A 21,195-nucleotide genomic window follows, 5' to 3' on the forward strand; every position below is an offset into this window, starting at 1 on the left:
GTGGGGAGAGAGTTATGATGAAGGGCTCAGCCACCTGGTATAGGACAGGGCTCCAGCTGTCACTGTCACCCACGCTCTCAGAACTACTGGGTACATGGGGAAAATAGATTTAGAACAGAGAGAAGGGACACAAGCTTCCTCAGAGCTATGTACCCATTGCACTGGTCAGGCCTGATCCAGAAAAGCTCACATGGAAGCATCTTAGAGCACATTGAACTCTTGTTATTTAGACCAAGCATCTAAATTAAAGGCTACAGTCAAACACCTTCCACCACCCTGGCTGAATGATAAAGTTTTGTTAGAAAGGAGCTGCATCTGCTTGACTTAGAATCCTCTGGCTATTCTGAGATCCACGGCAGGGCAAAGTCTCTAAGACAGATACAATGTAGCTGATGGAATCAGAAGAATTACCCAACCTGTCCTTTTCATACTTTCCCAGCTCCCTTTCCAAGTTTACACCGAGTAGAAAGTATGGGCAACATCTTTCTTACAAGTTTTCTAGTACTTTCTCTTTTGAAACTACACCTGTCCTTGAGTTGAATTCCCAGGAATGGTAAGATGAGTCAGTCTAGCTGGAGTCTAATGAATATTTCCACCGGAACTATGGCCTTGACCAACCTTCCAGCTTCTCAGACAAGCCGTGGACTCTTCCTCCAGCTCCCCATCCCTCAGAGATCCTGTGTTTCCAGGCAGGGACAGCTGCAGTTCAGCCAACACCGTGGAGGGACCTATGTAGAAAGTAAACAAGGACAGCAAGTCACAAATGCCTCCTAGCCCTAGGGACACACCTCATTTCGCTAATCCTGAGAACTCAAGAAGGAAAAAGGTCCCCCTTGCCTTCAAAGGAGAAGCTCAATCGAAAAGTAGATTATTAGCTTGTCTGTAGCAAGGATGCACAGTGAAGCAACTGGAAAACAGAGGCAGGACGAACTCTGGCTTTCCATATATGTACTGTGAGTACCTGTCTAAGTAGTTGGGATTCACTTTACCTGGGTGACAATGAAAAAAGGCATCCATGCAAGAGAGAAAAGCACTTCATTAAATGCACTCCAGGATGATGAGGACCAAAATGCTGGCAGCAGATTCCCTGGGGTTCCCCAGATGTGCACAGATTTACTCTATGCTCCTGAACTCCATAGCATTTATGTAAGAGCAATACTGAATGTGGACCAGAACAGGAGCACTGTTCAGGGTCAGGCTAGGTGGACTTTGTTCTTGGAGTGATATTTGAAGGCAGAAAGCTGGCCCTTTAGAATCTGGGCAGGACATGATTACAAGTTTGCAGTTGTGATGGTAAAAGAATGAGTCCATCCCTTGCAACTGGAGATGGCAAGAACTAAGTACTGAGTACTCCGCCGACAGGAGGAGTGCCACGCTGGCGTGGAGAAGGCTGGAATACAACGCAGAGCCTTGCAGACAAAATCTGGAGTCACTGACAAATAAGACTACCTGGAGTTAGGTATATGGTGTGGTTGTTTGCTACAACACATCTTCTGATGCTATCATCATAGGCAATCTCATTCACCATCTCGTTACTCTCTTGTCCGTTTGTTTACAGTGAGAACACTCAAGCAGATGTCAAGTACATTGGTTGCCATGGGCTGCTGCATCTGCTCTCCTGTTCTTCCTTAGCTGAGAACCATGTGTCTGTGCCTTTTGAACAGTATTTCCCCATTGTTCCAACTCCAGCCCTGGCATTCCCTTTTCCATTATTTGGATTGGACCTTTTGGTTTCCACTTTGTGTAGTATCTTCTGGGTTCATCCACATTATTGCAAACAACAGAATTCCCTTCTTGTTACTGAGTATCATTGTAGGATGTGTGTGTGTGTGTGTGTGTGTGTGTGTGTGTGTGTGTGTGTGTAGTGTGTGTAAACACATTATAATTTCTTTATTATGCATGTGTGTGTGCAGGAGAGCTTGTGCATATGTAGGCTAGAGGACAACCTTAGTTGCCATCCTCAGGAATGTTGTCCTGCTCCTGTGTCAGGGTCTCTTATTGGTCTGGAGTTCACCGATTAAACCTACTGTCTCCTTGCCTCCAGTGCTGGGATCACAAACACTATACCAGACACTATCCCAGACTTGGATTCTGAGGATCCAATCCAGCTTTTCATGGTTATAAGGCAAGTACCTCAGTAACTGAGCCATCAACTTTATTTTTATATTACAATTTTTACTTTTCATTTCTCCATCTGTGCACAACAAGGTTGATTGCATACCCTGGTTATTGCAAAGGCCTTCTGCACACAACAGAATATCCCTTGGCACCATGTGTTGCTTCCCTTCCCTTAGAAGGGAAGAAATTAAAGGATTTGGTTGTGAATTATTGCCTATAATTCTTTAATTCTAATTAGTGAAATACACTGATATTTGGTCATAAAGATATAGTCTTTTTTTAAAATAGAAGATTCTATTGCTCATGGGCTACAGATCTGGGGGCGGGGGCAGGTGGCCGTATGGAAAGTTTTCTCACTTCTGCTTCCAAAGCCTCCTTGTCACACACTAATGTGCTTAAGGTTCTGTTCCAGCCTAGTGCCCAGGGTGTGGGACTCTGCGGATCCTGCTTCTCCTGTTTTACTCTCTTGAAAACACTCCCCAAGCGGACAGAGAGAGACCCAGCCTATCCCAGGCCTCAGAGAAAGAGAATTTTTGAGAAGGCTGAGCCCACTGAATATTTACCAAGACGAGTGAACTTGGATAAATACTATGGGATAAAAAAGTAAATCAAAAGTATGTATTTAGTGATTTGGGGACTAGAAGTATTCAAAATGTGAAGAAATTACTTTACCCAGTCCTCCTGTAAGAGTAACTACAAAATATGAGGCTCACCAGCTCATTTTCCCAAATTAATGACTCTGTTCCAACCGTTCCATAAAATGTAAAGGTTAATCTTTCAGATTATGTATAGATTTACATGTAACCACTAACAGTTATCTACTCACACTCATACACACACATTTACACACACACTCACATACACACACATTCACACACACAAATATATACACACACACACACTCACATGCACACACACCAATTGTAGTACTTTGTTTCTTCACAAGGTCACACTTATAAAGTGTTCTAAGATGTGTCTGCTCTTCAGCTGCCTCTTGCTGATCTGTTACATCCTAGGCTAGCTCATTCTGTTCTAGTTCTCTCTCAAAAACACCCAGTACTTCTGGGAACACTGAGGCTAGCTACTGTCAGAAGCCAGGCTGGCCAATCTGATCATACCAAAATGCAGCTCATGGACACTGAACAGACCTGGAAAAGACCAGCCTATTGGAAAAGGCCCAGAACTTTATCACAGTCATACGCCCTGTGCTATTTCCACGATACATACATTATGTGTACCAGAAATGTTTGCCCAGCAGGGAATGCAAAACCAACTACCAATCGAGAATGTCTTATCTTATATCATGCTAGCTTGCTAAAGAAAAACATAGAAAATATTTTTCCTGTGTCCTGATTTAGAACGTGCTGATAAAGTATAATCAAAGAAAAAGATAAGCAGTTCATGTCACGAAGCTGCCAGGTAGGAGACCCAGATGGGAGACATGCAAAAGAATGAAGTGCAAGGAAGAGGGAAGAGAGAGCTAGAATTCATCTTTGGGACTATAACTTCCCTCACAGTGGTGAACTGGAGGGCATCAGCAGATTGCTAAAGGTCCTCTGTAAAATTAGAGCTTGCTCAGAGTGAAATCTATTGACTCACATTCCACACCATATTGATGGCCTTGGAAATGCCACCTCCTCACCCTAATGCTCATACAAGAGGAGAGTCAGCCACTGAGGGTAAAGAAGACTGACCCCAATCCACTGGGTCAAATGGCCAGCCACCTCCCTGAGTGTCTTTTCCCCGACTTTGCCTGACCACCCCTAAGGAGGTTTACCTTGGAGGCAAGAGCAGAGTGCAGCTTGCATTGATCATGCCCTAAGCTAAGCTGGCATGAAATGTGGTTGGTTCTCCCCTAGAACCCAAGCAAAATCTCTCCACACGTCCCTCCTACCCAGCTTCCAGGAAGTACCTCAAAGAAGGCATGTACCCTGACAGCTAGAACACCGAACTCTCAACTTAATTATGCCATTTTGAACTTCCATGGTGTTCTTCGGCTATTTACAGCTTGTTCCTGCTAAGGCAGGGAACTCAGGACCCTGCTCCATGGTGATAGTGACCATAAGCAGTGGTTTACCCTAAAGATTAGCCCCACACCCTCAGGAATAGGTAACTGGCTCCACCTAGGCTGCACATGTGGACTGATTCATGTCCCAAAGGTCATTACCTTGAGTTTCTATTTCAAACTTTCAGCCTGTGAAACTAAAAGATACCGAGATCTAAGATACTAGGGCAGAGGGAAACGGGGGGAAAAAAAAAGGTAGGGGGAGGGACTAATATTTACCTCCATTATCATGAAGAGATTAGCCTGCCTTCTGGTACACTTGAACGAGGTGATGGTGATTGGTGATTGCTCAAGCGTTTAACTTTTTTTTTTTTTTAAATTGCAAATGCCAGCACAAACCAGTTTTGAACACACTTGCATTAAAACTGCTCTGCCATTTGAAAACTCTGATCAAGAGATGCCAAGTCCTGGCTGGCGAGAAGAGCCAGAGTTTGTGGAACTATTAGGGTAGATTAAATGAAGCCTAATAGCACTTAGCACTTCAAAGCACTGGAGCCATTAACTAATTAATCCCCACCATTCCCCCTTCAGGTACATAAACAGCTATTATTTCCCCCCTTATGGTTGGGCAGATGAGGCACCTTCCTGGCCCCAGATGAAGTTGGCGTTTAGCAAGTGTGAAGGCAGACTTTTCTACTCCATGCTTGCTTGCTGCACGCTGGGTACTAATTTCTTCCAGAAACTAGCCGACAGGTTTTTTTGTTAGAATTTCAAAGATTTGGAATCTTATCCCTCCACATGGCTGTTTCTGACAAATGTAAGAGATACTGCCTAAAGTTGTGACTAATTGGAAAGCTGGAGAGGCAGCGTTATCGGCTGAGGAGTATAACCGAGTCACCTAGTTTCGTCTGGACTCCTCTGTATCTGTTCAGAATGCTTTCAAAACTGTGCAGTGCACAGGACGGTTTCACTGCACAATGACTTCATCCTCTTTAGCAAGGCACCACACTCAATCCTGCCCCAGAATGGGAAAATTTCCCATTGCCCAACTCTACAGAGCGAGCAGCTGGTGACGGCATCATAGGGTAAGATCAGAATGCTTCAACTACCATGAGTAACTCTGCCAAATTATTAACTGCCTAGGAAATCTGGAGAGAGAGCTCAGGCTGTTGTAAATCTGTAACCTTTCACAGCCTCCCTGTGTCTTTTGTGCTGACTGCTGGATTTCTCCAAAACCCTGGCAGAGATGGCAAGTCTTTCAAGGGTGTTTAGTCGGAAAGTGAACCTGCAGGGTCCCCTTTGAGCCAATAAAGTGGCACTTAAGATATCTGAAGCCAGAGGGGGCATCAGGAACTAGCAGTAGACACTTGGTCTGCTACACAGGTGGAAGGCCGCATGCTATGTGCCTCAAGGCTTGAACTCTGCACAGAGCCATGGGAGGAAGAGGGCTGAAGGCCAGTGCCAGGCATCCTGGTGCTCAGGGGACCCCTTCCTCCCGCTGTACATGCTGGCTTGACAATTCTTCTGCTTCTAGGTTCTTTTGTGAATTTTTCTTGTTTTCTTTTTCTTTCTCATTATTATTTTGGGCTTTGCTCTAACAAAGTCCCTAAACTCTCCTCCAGGAAACTGCTAGAAAGTGAATGGAACTTTCTCATGGGAAAAAAAATGATAAAAATCAGGGGATTCAAGCACAGAGCACCAAGCTGGTCATATAATCAAACAAGAATGGTCACAAAGGCCAGGATTAAACAACCACAATGATGGCCACACTGTTGTCAGGAAGCTGCAAATCCAGAGTGTGTCAGCCATGTGTAGGTAGGAGGCTTCTCTTCTGGAGGACCACAGCCCTCCTCTGGCTTGCTCACTGAGATGCCGGCCTTTTGCTATGAAGTGGCATGCACAGATCTCAGTGCCTGCCTCTCTCAGTAAGCTTCCGTCCCTAGCTGGCCCACATCCAGAGGTCAACCGGCAGCCCCTCACTCCTTATCCATCCTCACTTCTGGCAGCATCTTCTCCTTGCAACCCCAAATCTACGTCCAGAAGGAACCTCATAGCCTTTTCCTTAGTGCTTAGCAGAGTTGGCAGGGGAAGGTGTTTGTTGTTATCTGCAGATTCCTGGAATCACAGAGCTTTCCTGGAAAGCATTTTTTTTGAAAGGCCAGAGTGGCAACTTCTTTGACCTTTGGCCTCTCTTTTCTCTGAAGTTTATTCAAGAGTGAACTCAGGGCCATTTTCCCATCTGAACTCATGAAGTGCTTCACCAGCACTGTAGAATCAGAGACACGATTCAGGATTCAGGTCAGCAGCCACTCTAGCTGCTTGGTTAGGTCTCAGTGGGAGAGGATGCTCTTAGTCTTGTTTTAACTTGATGTTCCAGGGTAGAGTGGTACCCCAAAGAGGCTTCTCTTTCTCTGAGGAGAAGGGGAGGAGATAGTGGGGAGAGGGACTTGTAAGGCTGGGACTTGGAGGAGAGGAAAGAGGGGGACCTGTGAATAGGCTGTAAAGTGAATAAATAAAATAATTAATGAAAAAATTTTCCTACTATAAATGAGGGAATATATCACAGGAAGCATAGGTCACCCTAGGTCTCGCATCTGGTACGTGATATATGCTGGACTTGAACCTAGAAAGCTCAACCTGGACAGCCTGTATCTTTATCTTTTAATTTTCCTTTTTGTACAGGTAATATGTTTCCCTGTTTCAAAATCCAAATTCTTCAAGAATTCCAACTGTGAGACTCAAGTTCCCCCTCTGCCAGTTTTCTCTTCCACTCACTCCTGACCATGGCTCTACAGGCACAGATGACAACTCCCATCGTTTCTTGCACACTGAGTGTTAATGTAAATGAAAACACATATAAACATGCATTCCATGCTGTCCCCATGCGGACACACCTTGTTTCACTCTGTGGACAACCCAAGCCTCTGTCGTCGCTTTTGGTTGACTACCAGAACTTGAAGGTAAGACCCCATCATGGAAGACCACACATTTTAGTCACAGGACTTGGACAAATGGAGCTGGTGTTGACCTGGAAGTCTCTTCTCCATGGCTAGCTCTCATTGTGTCAAGTCTCTTGGCCAGAAAAGCCATCAACAGTCTTACCCATCTGTAAGTCCTGCAATAGATGCAGCACCTCCCCTCATCAGAGGGACTTCTTTTTCAAGAGACAGGGGTTATTACAGAGAACCACAACTATCAAGGTACAGAGAATAAGAGTCTGGAATACCGCCAAGAGGGAAATCTATAGCACAACCCTATACCCAAGGCTCAAAGGGAGAGTCAGTGTTCTTCATGGATGAGCTCTCTCCTAGGTTGCGAACGCTCAATTGGTTAGTCAGCCTTACACCCATGTGAATAAGAGCAACACTAACTAGAGTCAGATTATTTAGAGAAGATATAATACATAATGTATATAATTCTATAAAATCCTATAATATATCATATAGTAATTATAGAAGAGGATGTGAATTTGAGAGGGAGATGGGGAGACACAGGATGGGGAGGAAGGGATAGGTATGATAAAATTCATTGTACTCAAGTATGAAATCCTAAAAAAAAAGAAAAGAAAAGAAGGGGGAAATGATACATTTTTGGAAGGCTGAGGCTGTGGCTTGACTAAGAGCGTTTGCCTACCATGCAGACAGCTGTGGGTTTGACATCTAGTTCCATAAACCAGGCACAGCAGCATGTACCCCGGAATTCCAGAACTTAGGAGGCAGAAGTAGGAAGATCAGAAGTTCAAAGTCATTCTATTCTCCTACACAGTGAGATCAAGGCAAGCCTGGGCTACGTGAAACTATCTCAAGAACAGAATCTTGTGCTCCTTCCAAGTTGAATGTTTATACTTCCTTTGTCTTGTATCTGACATAATTTAACTAATTCCATGTTTACTGGAGATCGGGTTGTTTCTATTTGGAACCTGTTGTTGCTGCTGCTGCTGATTCCTTCTCTGATATCAGAACCAGCATTTCCAGGCTTCCAGCATGGACTAAGGACTGCTGGCTCTCCAGGAACTATTTTAGTTTTTAAACCAAGATTGACGCTCCTGAGGCACCCAGCACAGTGGACTGAGCAATAGGGACTCTCCAGTGTGAGGCAGCCACTGTGGAGATACTGCAGCTGCTGAGGCATCTGGTCCCATCCATACACTAAGTAACTGCTAGGTTCTGAGCCTTTCTGGTAGGAGATAACTGTTGTTACTACTTCAGCATGAGCTTATTTGTTAATTTACATATATATGTGTGTATGTATGCATACATATGCATATATATGTGTATATCCACTTATGTGTATATGTATTATATTATATATACAATGCATGCATATGTGTATATTTATTGCATTTTATTCCCCTAGAAAACCCTGACCAATTCAATGTTCTCATTGAATTCACATTATCATTTGTTATGAATGAGTTTGAGAATGTTTTTCTTCATTAAGCTTTGGACACCATGAGTGAGTTTCTCACACACACACACACACACACACACACACACACACACACACACACACAAATGCAGGTGCAGGACCTATTCTTCAAGCCTCTCATCTGCACTGAACTAATGAGGGGCCTTTTTAATCACAAGAGAGGAAAAAGAGAAAATCAAAAGGTTATTAGTGTTAGCTTTCTGTCACTATATCAAAATGCCCGAGATAATTAATTTATAAAGATGAAAGGTTTGTCTTGGCTGACAGCGGTTCCTGCCCAGCATCATCCAGCCCAGCTGGTTTGGGCATGTGTGGCAGCACATTTTAGAGGGAGAAGGTGCCAGAGCAATGCCACTCACCTCACTAGCAAGAGAAGAGAGGAAGGCACTACAGTCCCAAAATCCCTTCAAGAATGCGCCCCAGTGCTTGCCCCATAGACTCACATCCTAAGGGCTGCACCACTTCTCAACCTCACTGCCTTGGGGACAATGCCTTTAACACACAGGCTTTTGAGAGACAGTCATATCCAAACCACAGCATTTTCCTTCTGCCCTATTTGCTGGTATACAGATTATTTTCTGTTTATTTAATGCCTGGATAGCTCAAAAACTGCATTAAAAAAGTGCTAAAATATCCAGCATCCCACAGATCATCTTAGAAACACACATTAGGCTGTCACCCATCCCTGTTCTGACACGCTTCCCATCCTCAGAGTTCAGAAGAGTCATTTGGCTTCATTTTCCTGGTCTGTGTTTAATACCAGATTCAATATCTAGGCCCTCTCCTTTGCCCTGTTCCACAAATTCTAGTCTATTTTCTATTTTCAAGGACTGGCTGGCATCTGCAAAGCATTTGATCTAAGTGATCTGATCTGATCTATGGAAGAGGCTATTGGGGAGCCTCTGCAGGAATGGAACCAGGCCAAGGCCTCCTTAATTCAGCTCCATGGGTAATCATGTGATACCTTCACCAGGTCTGGGTCTTTGTGGTCACTAGCTGCTGTGGTTAGTTAGTGACAAGCAGCTGACAGAGTCAAGAGATGTTCTGAAAAGACTACAGCCAGCCTTGCCTGTGAAGGTCCTATCTACTGCTTATGGGGAAGAGCAAGAATGTAGGCATAAGGCTTTGGGGACACACACACATTCCTTGGACTCTAAGAGCCCACCCATGGGTTGCAATCAAAATCTCCAATGTGCCTGGGGCCTGTGGCAAATGTAGTCAGAGCTGGATTTCACCAGCTTCCCCTTCGAGTGCTGTGAGTACTCTAAGTGGTATGACACTTCCTTATTTGCGTCTGGAATTTATTGTCCTTTAAGCTTATTGGATAATATGGTACAGTTGCCAGATTAAAAGAGAGGCTCAGTGCCCTCATGTAATTCTATTACAGCTGCATTTGAGGCAAGTTATCCTGTGGCTGTTCTTGGAAGCACACTCACAAGCCCACGTAGACCACCTCTGTTTCCACAGAATGCAGGACTGGGTCCATTTAGTGTTTGAAGATCCAGCTCCTGCACGACTCACAGGCTGGCAGCCCGCTTTACTCAGTGTAAGATGGGGATAACATGTTGGCTAAGGGTAAATAGCAGCAAAGGGGAATTTTAGAATTTAGTAGACAACATAGAAACTGATACCATCCACTAACAAACACCACTGCAGTCCGCCCAACCACAGCAAGCACACAACAGTCTCCCTTCATTCTATATCCCCCATATCCACAGTGTGACAGAACTCGATGAACTCACTGATCACAGAAAAGGAGGTTCCCTTCCTGAGACTTTATTCCACATCAAGTTGTAGCCTGAACCCCAACCAAAACATGCTCTGAGGAGAAAAAACTCAGGGATGTCCTTCCTAGGGCTTTATCCCAAAGGCCTCAAGACATAAACTTCAAAATCTGGTCTCCAATACACTAGGGCCCTCACCAGGTGCCAACCCTGCCCCTTCTCCTTTTTGTACTCTGGATACTTGGGATATCTTTCTTTTCTGCATATGCCATGCTTCTCCCTGACAGAACCTCTCAGCACCTTTATAGAGCCTAACTGTGTGTAGATTAAGCTCTTCTGGTACCTGTCATTCTTTCCAAGACTCCTCCCTTAAGTAGGATTTCTCCTGGTAACCAGCACTTCATTCAGTCTTTGGTGTTTGGAGTCCCCTGCCTTCAACACACAGGCTTTTGAGAGACAGTCACATCCAAACCACAGCATTTTCCTTCTATCCTATTTGCTGGTGTGCATAGCTATGAGGTCTATGAGAGTCAGCTGTCTTCATCCTATCACATCCCCTGCAGCTGGAACAGGGCAGAAAGGATGAAGCTATGAGAACCACTCTGGCCTGGGCCATGTCTTATTCATGTGTATCTCTATTGCCTAAATAATTCAACTGTCAACTGTTTGCTGGGGGGATGGAGGATGAGCAGTGATGGAGTTACTGAAAAACTGTTCACAAAATTTAGCATTAAAATACTGAGTAGAAGCATAGATGTAATATTATTACCACTGAAGTTACATTCAGGATAACACACACACACACTCACACAGGGAGAGAGAGACACAGAGACAGAGAGACAGAGACAAATAGAGACAGAGACAGACAGAGAGACAGAGAGGCACACACACAGAGAGACAAGACAGAGACAGAAACAGAGAGAGATGACAGACAGACAGATAGATAGACAGATACACACACACACACACACACACACACACACACACACACACACACACTCATGAGTTTCTTAGAAATTCTACTGGGGAAAGGCAGTTTCAGCCTGAGGAATTGCCAAGTCTACAAAATCCAGCTGGGAATATGCACCGGGCAATGTGATTTCCCCAGAACTGGGCTGCTTCAGTTGAGTGACTCATGACTCTAAGATCTGAACACTTCTCATGCTCATATGGCCCTGTCATGGCCCTGTCATGGCCCTGTCTGGCAGCCCACTTCTAAACATCTGTATTGATTTTTCTTTCACAGAGATAGAGAGAGAGAGAGAGAGAGAGAAAGAGAGAGAGAGAGAAAGAGAGAGAGAGAGAGAAAGAGAGAGAGAGAAAGAGAGAGAGAGAAAGAAAGAGAGAGAGAGAGAGAGGGAGAGAAAGGGCTGTTTGGTTTATAGCTTAAGACAAATAGAGAAATGAACTGTTTTCCACTGTGTCCTAAAAACTGATAGACTCCCTGTCCTAGATTTCAGTTCAAAATATTTCATGATGTGGCTCCTCTTTGTTGTTGTTTTAATTCTTTACTTCTTATAGCCATAGTAATATAGGACCTGCAAGCAAAACCTTCATAGTCAGGAGGTTAAGCTGAAAACTAATAATGAGAAACACACACACACATACCACATACACACAGCATCCCCAAGATTCTAACCCATTCAACATAATCTCATATGTGGTTCTCATAAATCTCATAACACCCAGATAAGTTCAGATACTATATGCACACATAAACCAACAAATTTCCACCTTCACACAGGCTTGGACATACCAACATACATGCACATCCCCACTCTATGCATAACTGTGCATGTACCACACTCACCCTTCAGAGGGCCCTCATTGAGGTTCTTGCTTTGAACCAGGCCCCATCCCCCTTCTCTACCCATGCTCCATCAACCACTCCAGATCAGCATGAAGCTATTTGCCCTGTGCAAAAGTTATTTTATTGTTGAACAAGAAAGATTCAAAAGTCATTTCAGTTCCTAGAACCAGTTCCAGTGAAAGTGAGTATAAGGGTAAGCTCTGCCCCGGGTCACTGCCTCTTGGCTTCTCTTGGCTTCTCTCTGGGGCTACAGAGGGAAGCCACTCCAGGCCTTTGAGCAGTTCTGCTCTAACAGACGCTAGCCCCACCCCCATCGTGTCTTACTCACCAAATGGGAGGGTTGCTCTGTAGGGTTCTCCTGTTACAGAGAGCGACCAACCAGTCACTGACAGATTAGTGTGTCTGTATCAGTTTATGTGTCTTACTGCTATGAGAAAACACCTGGCAAAAGCAACTTGAAGGATTTATTTTGGCTCAGAGTTCAAGGGTTTGGCCTTATCACTGCAGAAAGGTCACGGGAGCAGGAGCTTGAGGAGACTTGTTTCATTGTGGCTGCAGTCAGGTAGCAGAGAGAATCAAGAAATGAATGTTCCCTGCCCCTCGAGCATTGCAGACATGGCTGCTGGGTCCTGTGTGTGTCAGTAGGTGGCAGAGTGGAAAGAATCTGTCTATGCTCAGGGTACCTGAGTAATTAGTACTCTGACATTCCCTGAAAAAATGTGAGTCTGAGATGACCACCAGTCCAGCACACCAGGCCCAGGATCAGAAGCAAGCGGGAGACTAGAAGAACCCCACCTGAGACTATGGGTTCTGGCTGGGAGTGAGCCTAAGACAGATGACCCTCTCAGGGTGAGCCTGAGACAACCATCAGACTGGCACCACAGGGTTGGGGGGGGGGGTTGCAGACAGAAAGCTAGCCTGAGATTAAGACCAATCTGGCACCACACAGGCCTTCCTGGGGGCATGCTTGAGATGACCCCTGCCCAGCACTATAACACTCCAATGGGGCATTGCACTCCTGAGCTCACTTCTGAGATGACCCCCAGATACAATACTCAGACCCTGGCACCAATAAGAGGAGTAAGTAAGTGGTATAGAAATGGAAGAGAAAAAGAAACAGAAGGATGAGTAAACAATGAAGAGGGGCAGATCTGGAGACTTGAGAGTGGTGAGGAACAGCCTGTGGTGAGGAGCTGGTGATGTCAGCTGAGACCATGGGGGTGGAGGGCTGCCTCTGAGTCCAAGGCCCTGCAGTAGCAGAGGTCTGTTACCACCAAAGGCCAGGTGGACTTCTTTGGTCTGGGCTGACACCTGGGACATTGATAACTGAGGGCTGTGTAAAACTGGCTTCACCCCCTCACGTGGGCATCTTGGAGAGCTGGCCCTCAAGGCATAAGAACAGGAGAGATGATCCTGTTCTTTTGCCAACAAGCACAGTACTCAAGAGAGCACCCACACACACATAGGTGGAAGAGTTGGCTTCGACAGGGTCACGAAAGCAGAAAAGCTGTGCCTGCCCCTCACCAGCTGCAACACTGGGGAGAGCAGGCCCCGCACCTTATCTGGGCAACACAATAAAATTGACTTGGGATGTGGGGGTGACAGGGGAGCTGGCCCTCAGCATGAGTAAAGAACTACTGTTACCTCTTGTCTGCTGTGTGGTGGCATTGACGAGGGAGAGATCCCTTCACCTCCCTTTTGCCATCACCTCTGGTGGTACACTGAAAAGCTGGCCCCAGTGGGGTCCGTCCTAAGAGTAGGAGAGTTGTCCCTGCCCCTCACATACTGCAGCACTCAGGAGAGCAGGCCCTGCACCTCAGCCAAGCAGCATAGTAGAGCTGACTGACCCTGGTGGCAGGGATGTGGGAAGAGGCAGCGCAGAGGGTTTAAGCACGGGAGAGCTAGCCCTGCTCTTGTCTGTCATGTGGCAGTATGAGTGAGGGAGAGATGCTCTCTGCCACCCTTGCCCCTTGCCAACTACGACAGGGGAGAGAGCTGGCCCTGGGATCATAAGAGCAGGAGAGCTAGCCTTGGCCCCTACCTGATGCAGCACTTGAGAGAGTGGGTCCTACTCCTCATCTGGGCAGTGCAGTAGAGCTGGACCTGCATGTGGGGCTTGCAGGTGAGCCAGCCCTGAGGGCATGAGCAGAGAAAAGCTGGACCTGCCTCTTGTCTGCTGGGTGGTGGCATACCCTCGTGCTCTCCCTTCTCCCTTGCCATCCAGGACAGGCTGGAGAGTTGGCCCCAGAGTCATAAGAGTGGGAGAACTGGCCATGTCCTTCACCAGCTTCAATGCTCAGGAAAAGGACCTCTACCTGGGTAGAGCTGGCCCTGGTTGTGGGGGCGAGCTGGCCCCAAAGACATGAGGGTGGGAGAGCTGCCAGACTGATCATCTCAGATACCTCTCAGGCTCAGATCCAGGGCTTTGAATTGGCCCATCCCAACATCTACCCTATTGATGATCTGCTGGAATGCATGAAGGGGCTAGTTCTACAGATTCAAAAACTACAGGATCTCCATGACACAAGCCAATAACAGGATAGCTGAAAGGAGTCCCAGTGAGGATTCATTATTGATACCGTAGCAGAAGATAGAGAGCAAGGAGCCATTGCAATGAACCTTTGCAAGCAAAGAGTGTGAACAAAAGGTAATGCTGTGGGACACACTGTGGCCCAACACAGCTTCCACAATGAGATTTTTTTTCTCTGTTCAGGGGGAGGTTGCAAGGGTGCAAGGGGTGGTGGAGATGAGTAGGATTGGGTTGCATGATGTGAAATTCACAAAGAACCAACAAAAACTTTAAAAAATAAATAAGTGAATGTTCAGGTTTGGTTCACTCTCTCCTTTTTATCCAACCCAGGACGCTAGCCCATAGACTGGAATCACTCAGAGTTAAGATGAGTCTTCACATTTTAATTAACCTAATCTAGACTATTCCTCACAGGCAGCCCCACCAGCTAGCCCAGTCTAGATAACTCCTCACAGGCAAGCCCAAAGCCTTGTCTCAGCTGATTGTATTCTATTTAGTCAACAGTCATCAACAATCACAAGTCCTCTCAAAATTTCCCCGAATGTTATAGTTTTCCTTTGAAGAATGTCTTCTAATGTATTTTTCCATACAATATATTTTGAACATATCATTCCATGCTCAACTTCTCTCAGGTCCTTCCCATTTCCTTATCCTCCCAACTTCATGTTCTATCGTTCTGTCTGAAAACAAAATTCAAAACCAACCAACCAACAAAAACAAACAAAACACTCAGTAAGATTTAAAAAAAACAAACCACCAAACCAAACCTCAAAATGCACAAGCGAAACAAATGAACAACAAGAAGCACAACAACAACAAAAAAACAAACAAAATAAGCAACAAACAAAAATATAGACAAACACAGAGTCCACTTAGTGTTGGTCATCAGCTCCAGAGAATAGGGCAGAGTAGCCCACAGGCCATCCCCTGAGCATGCTTCACAGGAGAGACCTGAAGCATGGCTGTGCACAGGGGATTTCAGAGCAGCATTTCCAGTTCACACAATGCAAGCCATGCTGACACTTCTGGCTAACCCAGCCCAACACACCATTCTGCAAAATGGAGGGCAAATCCCAGAAGCAGTTCCAAGTTGCTCACACCATGGTGGTTGGGAATAGTATCAGAGTTCCTAGAGTCACTGGGGATCCTGGGAATCGCAAAAAGGGAATAGCTTGTCCTCATGGGCTCCTGTCTATCCTTCTTCTCTTTCACTTCATATCAGTCTTTTCTGCTGGATTCAGACCTACGTCATGTGTAGAATAGCTTGACCCAGATTACTGATCTATTCCCTCTGCTACAGGAGTCCTCATTCTTGCTGTATGTCATTCATCATGCTTCTCTGATTGAAGCCAAGCTGGTGTGCCCCCAAATCTTTGTAGGGTTTAGCTCCCACCTTCTGGAGCATATGATGAGGCAAGGACCCTTGCCATGCTTGCCACTTCCTGATAACCTGGTGTTAGGAATGTGTTATTGTCAGTGCAGTGGACCAGTATGGCATACAGTGGACATCTAGCAGTTTCAGGGCTTTTTGAGCTGGGTCATGGCCATACTGAGGAAATTAACATAACTATGAATGAGACTGCTGTCTGCTGTATATAAATGTAGCATTGTCCAGAATGTTGACTACATGCAATAAGCCTGAGGCCACGGGCTTTGGCCAAGATGTAGAAATTGAGTTGCAGTTATTACTTAATTGAGTCTGAAGTGGTCTCCCAAAGTCTGCCAAGATCTAGCTCACTTGTGACTGCCAAACTGTGAGTTAAGTGGGGCCTATGATGGCAATCACCTCCTTGCACAATTCAGGTGGCACTAATCTAAACCTTTAGGAGGGCAATGTTATCTAATGGTCCCTTTCCTAATGGCCATTCCAGAAACTCTCAGATGGGTTTCCACTGAATCTCAGACCAGAAGCAGAGGGAAAAGTGCAAGGTTACCTGAACAAGCATCGCTACCACTAGCAAGTGTGTAATACTTGCTGTGTTCTCTGGACCCTATCATCCTCCTGGGAGTCAGATCAGACCTGGGCCAAGATTTTATTCCCTTCCTTTCCCATGGAGCTCCACTCTAACACAAAAGTTGTGATGGCTGTTCTAGTGCACCCTTACCTTTATCACCTCAAGCCTGGGCCAACATTCCCCAGAAGCCGGTAGAATTCGCCTTTTTGCTGAGGTAGTTCTTAAGTGAATGGCCATGAATTCACTGAGAGGGGGAGTAGAAGGGGTGTGAGGTAGTTGAAGTCTCTTAATGAGGGTGATGTTTTTTTCTCTGGGATATTCCTTTCTTCTGTAAGGCATAAAGTCTCATATAGGGAGCTCTGCAGCACATTGCCACTCTGGTTTTGAGCTATCTGAACGAAAGCCAGCTGTCCTCCACCATCTTGAAGTCTAGTCTGGCACTCCCATGGAGTCAGCTTGGGCCATTACCTTGCGCAGCTTCCATCAGCTGTGGTAACTGACTGGACAAACTCCTCAGATTCAAGCAAAAACAGATTCTTTTCCATCAGCATCATGAAATATTATGCACCTCATTTCCAAGTTATTTGTCTAGTTACGCTGAAAGGAGGTAGAGGCAGATCCCGAGAAGAACATACACACTAATACAAGGCACGGGCTTATGAACAGTCTACAATTAAATGAGAGAATGCTAGACTTTCACTGGTCATTTCTGAAGGCCTAGCAAATCTAGAAAATCTGAAATTTCAAGGGTTATACACTTGTCAACATAGGTGAAGGGTCAGTAGTTTGCCTTTTTCTAGCTATGGATCTTGGTAGACTCTTCCTTTATATTCTTACCATTCTGTTGAATATCACTAAGTTTACATACTATAACATAAGATTCACTTAGTTCATCTATGCCTTACACATATAACATAATGTGACTCCTATACGATATTTTTAATGTACTTACATGATCTATCACATGAGGTCAGGAATAGAACTTTCCGTGTGTGATGGCATGTCCAGATCAAAAAGTTTCAATGTGATGATAATTTGGATTTTAGACTTTCAGATAAAAGATGCTCCACCCACAGTGCAAGGGGGTCAGTATTACCTCTAATCACAGCACAAGGTAGCTCTTATTTTCTATTTTTCCCTAAGAGGAAAAACAGTCATAGTATTTCCAAAATAGTCAGAGAATTACCTTACCTTTGTAAACTCAGTCTCCAAGGTAAGTTGTACCACAAAAGTTATCACTCCAGTGGGCCATGGAAAATATATCTATAATTTTCAATGCAATTAAATTAACTAAAGTTGTCCTAATTTTTTTCATACAATTGTTCAAGCCACATTGTTACTTCCTATTTCATTGAAAGCATCTTGAAGATCTCTCTTGAAGCTTACACTTTTCTCCAGCACAGTTGTGTTGCTTATGACTTTGGCCAATCTTTTTCTCTTTACACCATGTAACTGGCACCTTGAAGGACCATAAAACAAAAATTACTAAATATTAATTTTAGATATTTGTTCCCATGTGTGTATAATACTGCTGTAAATACTTATTTTAGATATCAGTTGTCATCCACAGTGTCTGTGAAGTTTCTAATTGACACCAACTTTTTAAAGTCATCTTCAGAAGTAAAAATAACCTCTCCTCATTTAAATTTGGTTGTGACATTTTCCTATAAATTATAGGATATTAACATAGTTTCATTTATGTTGATTTGATGTAAAATGAATAAATTCTCTTTTCCAAAATGCTACATTGTTAGTGAGTGACTACCATGCTGTGCATAGCTAGGTAATATGAAAGAATATAAATAAGTTAAAATGAATAGATAAACATGAATAAAATTAATAAATGAATAAAATGAATAGACATGGTCTCTGTTAAGGTTCCTATTGCTCTGATAAAACAGCATGTCCAAAGCAAGTTGGGAAGAAAGGGTTTATCTGTCTTACTCTTCTATGCCTCTGCTCATCATTGAAGGCAGTCAGACCAGGAACTCATATATGGCCAGAACCTGGTGGCATGAGCTGAGGAAGAGCTCATGAAGGAATGCTGCTCAGAGGTTTGCCCAAATGGCTTGCTTAGCCTGTTTTTTGTTTGTTTGTTTGTTTGTTTGTTGTTGTTGTTGTCTTTTTACTGAAGCCAGAGTCTTCAGTGCTAGGGTGACCCCACCCACAGTGGGATGAGCCCTCCCACAGCAATCTCTAATTAGGAAAATACCCCACAGGCTTGCCTGCAGCCTGATCTTACAGAGGCATTTTCTCAATTAAGGATCCCTCCTCTCAGAGGACTCTAGCTTGTGCCAAACTGACCTAAAACTAACTAGGGCAGATGCAGCAATGCCCCCTACCTCCCATATGCCAGCATTTGAATAATAGCTGGCCAAACTGAAAACTGGAAAACAACAACAACTGGTATTAAAGTGCATCTCAATTACACTAGAACTTGATGGTAGTAAAAAGCTCATCAAAGCTCTGCCCCAAGGCTTGGCACAGTAAATGAGAAGGGAGGAGTGTCTGAGAACAAACCCAAGAAGAGCTTGCAGGCCTATGAACCTTAGGAGTGCAGAGGAGAACTTTGGGGCAGGGGGTACCAGCAGAATGGGGTTTGCTGTTTGGTTTTTGTTGTTTTTTTTGGTTTGGGGGGTCTCGGGGGCTTTGGGTTTGGTTTGGTTTTGATTTTTGGTTTTTGATTTTAGTTTTTGGGTTTTTCTTTACTTCTTTTCTCATTTGAAAAGGATGCCTCAACTTCCTGGGGTTGGTTACAGTAAAGTAACAACCCAGTCTCAACTAAGCGCTTAGGATGCTCATGTCAAAGCAACACAACATGCTTCTCGCTGCTCAGAGACCTTCTAATGGATGCAACACAACAGCAATTGCTAAGAGCAATGCCAGCCGGCCGTTTTGCAGCAAGAGACATGCTGAGACTTGCAGTCTGAGCACCGTTGGCTACTTTATATAAGAGCCACCAAGCCACTGAGTGTTTCAGAGGCAGGAGAATTTACCCCTAGCTAGTGATCAAATCAGCAATCAAGCAAACATTCATAATATCCCTTCTTTTATCTTCTTTCCCTCCCCTCTCTGATGACAACGTCTTTAAAAATTAACCAAAGTAGCCAATATTTAACTGCCCATAGAACTGCTCATACTTTGGGGTACCATGCCATGTTTTGGAATATACATTCTGTTGTGATCATAAAAAGATAAAGAGCTTTAAGAATATGTTCTATCTGGGTGTGGGGAAAGGGGGTGCCTCAGCGGGCCCATGCCGAGGCATCCCTCCCCTCTGAGGGACCAGACACACATCAGTATAGTATAGAATAGAGTTTATTTTGGGCATGGGGAGGGGAGTTAAGAGAGTAGTAGAGGCAGAGAAAGGCAGAGAGGAGGAAAGAAAGCAGAGAAGTAAAGGTTGGCCATGACCACCTGAAGGGAGGGCGGAATGGGGAGCAAGGGTGCAAGAGGCAAGAGCATAAGAGGGTAAGAGAAAGAAAAACAGCCAGGTCTACTTGGCTGTTGCCAGGTAACTGTGGGGAGGAGTATACCTGGCTGCTGCCAGGAACTGTGGGGGTGGAGTTTAGACAGAATACCAACACATACAGTGTATGTCTGAACCCTCAGACATTTATTACATCATATGTGGTGGAAACACTCAAAACCCTTTCTAGCTTTTAAAACCCACATGCAAGCGCCATGTGTAGTCGTCTTGTTCTGTAGCACACAGGAACACATTTTCCTCCTTTGTGAAAACAGTGACCAGTGATCAGCTTCTTCCCCACCTCTGAGGATTTCCTACGGGCTTCCTATGTAGGGCTTATGGAGGCATGGGTACCCAGAGCACAGGGGTTGTGGCAGGGCTCAGCACTAAGGTTCCCTGTGTAGCGTTTTACTATATGACAGCAATGCTTCAGTAAGCTGAAGAGAAAGAGAGAAAGCCAGGAAACCATTTCAACTCACTTTTGTGTCTTATTTTTACTTTATAAATGATGAAAGATGACAAAGAAATTCTAGAAAAGGAGGCAGAGCACAACAATGAAAGAGAGGCAGGGGAGAGCAAGAAGTATGTGAAGAATACCTTACCATCTCAAAGAGAGGAGATAGCTCTAACTCTCGCTCCAGGAGGAAGGCAAGCTCAGTAGGATTCCGTCCTGGAAATTTACCCCACACAGGAGGCACGTGTAGGTTACTATGGTAACCACTGTAGTGAGGTACTGGCACGTGGCTGGGCCTGTACTGTGTCTCCAACATCCTTCCTGGTTTCTCCAAATGCTGGAGACAGCAGTTTGTGAGCATCTTTGAGACACAAGCTCTTTAAGCTCTGATCTCAGCCCTGGTATGCCTGCCCCAGCACTTTCTGGACTCCAGAGCTCTGAGGCCTGAGCACTGTGACTCCCGCTAAGCTACCAAACCTTCACCTACATTTTAAGCTTATATGTGTGGAAATGTAGGGGTATTGTAGAGACTTCTTTTTTAGGACTTCACAGAAGAGCCTCTGAAAAGTCAGGACTGGCAAGGAGTGTCATTCATTATCCTAGAAACAGAAGTCAGTCTCCAACTCTCTCTTCTCTCTGCCTCCTCCTTTCTCCTGGCTATTGATAAACATATACCTTTGCACCTGCTGGCTACTCATCTGA

General features: G+C 44.8%; 1 long non-coding RNA gene and 1 pseudogene across 1 annotated transcript; one reads left to right on the forward strand and one right to left on the reverse strand.

The window, feature by feature from the left end:
- Positions 1 to 625: 625 nt before the first annotated feature.
- On the reverse strand, positions 626 to 20,679 carry LOC116082444. The gene is made up of 3 exons (XR_004115311.1): positions 20,642 to 20,679; positions 17,762 to 18,029; positions 626 to 728 (listed from the first exon to the last, which is right to left on the reverse strand). It is a non-coding gene; the product is annotated as an uncharacterized LOC116082444 (long non-coding RNA).
- LOC116082927 lies at positions 12,678 to 12,792 on the forward strand (annotated as a pseudogene).
- Positions 20,680 to 21,195: the final 516 nt, after the last annotated feature.

This window comes from Mastomys coucha, unplaced genomic scaffold, assembly GCF_008632895.1.
Source record: "Mastomys coucha isolate ucsf_1 unplaced genomic scaffold, UCSF_Mcou_1 pScaffold7, whole genome shotgun sequence".
Taxonomy (NCBI): Eukaryota; Metazoa; Chordata; class Mammalia; order Rodentia; family Muridae; genus Mastomys; species Mastomys coucha.